The sequence below is a fragment of the Tenrec ecaudatus genome, chromosome 1 (genome assembly GCF_050624435.1).
Source record: "Tenrec ecaudatus isolate mTenEca1 chromosome 1, mTenEca1.hap1, whole genome shotgun sequence".
Classification (NCBI taxonomy): Eukaryota; Metazoa; Chordata; class Mammalia; order Afrosoricida; family Tenrecidae; genus Tenrec; species Tenrec ecaudatus.
This window is the reverse complement of record NC_134530.1, coordinates 305,261,430-305,263,802: the sequence shown is the minus strand read 5'-3', so window position 1 is coordinate 305,263,802 and position 2,373 is coordinate 305,261,430.

Below are 2,373 nucleotides of genomic sequence, written 5' to 3'. Positions count from 1 at the left end.
GAAAGCAGACAGTCTCGTCTTTCTCCTTCGTAGCACCTGCTGGGTTCTGAACCACCAACCCTGTAGCTAACAACCCAACACCATAAACCACCATGCCACCAGGGCTCCTTCTGGAAACTATTAATAAATAATTGGAAAGTATTTTCTTCTTTTGGATATGTGTTTCAATAATGCAGCTTCTAAGAATCGTGGGGGATCCGTAGGTGCAATTGTGCAGTGATAATATATAAAGATCATGGTGAATTCATAGAGAATAAGATAGGTAGAAGAGATGATAAAATAAAGGAGGCCAGACACGTTTTATGATGGCATGCTCACCTCTGAAATGGCCATGATTTCAGCAGCCAGTTTTGTACAGAGAGAGGAGGAGAGGGAAGAATATATTTCTGACCTAGGCTTATATATTCTTAGGGGGCCTGCAAGCCTCCCTGCCCCCTGATTATGGGTGACCACATACATACCAGGAAAGGGCTGTACAATAGGCATATACGTCACAGGAAGAGGATGAGCTAAGGGTGTACAATCAATAGGAAGGGGAAGGACTAGGGGTACATGTGGGACAAGATGAGCAGATCCTAGACTCAAGATGGGCAGCATAAACTTGGTCAGTTTGACCTATTCTGAATTCTCCTTTAGGAAAGCAATCCACTATCCTTATTATCAGGGAGTGAGCCCCACCTATGGTGGGACAGACAATAGTCTGATTGCTATGGATGGCTGATGCCCTCAGGGAGAAAACATCTAAGCAGCTGACCACCCAATGAGCTAGCAAGCAGGTAACAAACCCTTGCTGTATCCCACAGGCATGTGTTTGGATGGCTGAGTTGGTGGTTCCTTGTATTTAGCAAAGTTAGCATTGGCTATAGATTTTTTCTGAATTATTAAATTCCAAAAGATAAATGTCATACCTGTTAAGATGGAAAATAACACAATCAATCATCTTAATAGTTTAGCACTTTAGAGTGGAGCTAGAGTAAATGGCTTTATTTTGAAGTAACCTAGCAGTCTGCATAGATAGCCCATGATTTAACGGATTGAAGGATGCACCTCGTATCCAAGAATGCAAAGGCTCATCTCAGTACTCAGAGAGGAGATTCTAGAAGGTTTACTTTCAGAGTATGTCCAAGTTCTTCAGACTATTTTGTGCCACTTAAAACCAATGGGTGGAGAAAGCAATGCTTATGTTCTGGAAAATCTCACAGGGTGTTTTAATGAACATGTTTTGCACATGGGAAGGCACATAATTCACTGGCTGCTAACGACTCTGATTCTGCGAGCTATGCTTTCCTTTAGACCGGTGGGTATGTTCCGTAGCCAGATAGGGAGTGTCCCTCTCTATGCCAAGGCACCCCTGCAGGAGGTTGCTGCAGAGCATCAGGCGAGCCCAGCCAGCCATAGAGGCTAGAGGGCATGCTTACATTCCAGGCTCCAAGCCAGGAAGGGGGTGGTACACCTTGGTGGGCGGTACACCTGGATTGGCCCCATCTAGGCCAGGTTGGTTTAATTCAGCCAGTGAGGTCGACCAGTGCCTTCAGGACCAAGCCTCACAACCTGGGCCCTGAAAAGCCAGAAGCTCCTACACAGTGCAGTGAGGCCAGGTCGCCTTCCCATTGCATGGTCGTTCTCTCTGGCGTGTGTTCAGTTTACTGTAACGCCTGAAACTACTTCTATCCTTTAAAAAAAAAAAAACCCACTTGGATCACAAACCAGGTTACAAGGACCGTGGTACTTCTCACCTAACAGGTACAGCACTTAATTATTAGAGCCATTTGATAACAGTTTATAGATGTCTAATGATGGCCTTGCTAAACATATAATAGCAGAGAAGTCTTGAGGCTGGTTGAAGTATCCACAGTAACAGGAAGATGTCAATTGTGTTGCAAGGAGTTAAAGGGATCATGAAATTTAAGAAATGCCTGTGAAAAGGAATCTTCAGAGAGAAAATTTTCTATAGATGAGCTCATTGAAGATTAAATAGGTAAGTGTTTGGGCCGGGTCTGGACCAGGCAGCCCCTTCCCCTAGCCTCTCAGAAAGACAGATGACCGCTGGCCTTTGCGGGCCCCTGCTTCCAGCATTCCAAAGAGCTCATCTCTCCAAGCAGGGTTCACCCAGCCCTCTCCCCCAGCATTCCTGACTAAAGCATGAAGCAAGTCTGCAAAAACAAGATAATTTGCTCACAGGCCCCATCCTGGCTCAAATCCTGCAGCTACAGCACTAAAAAACTCCTTTCCCCTTATCAGCACATACGTCCTTAGCTCAAACCATGTATATCCCACCACCTTACTGAAAGGTGCAACTTCCTTAACCTATCTCATTAGGTTGTGGAATTCTCCTGCGAGTTCTTCCCTGCCTAATAAAAGCCTTTCTTTACT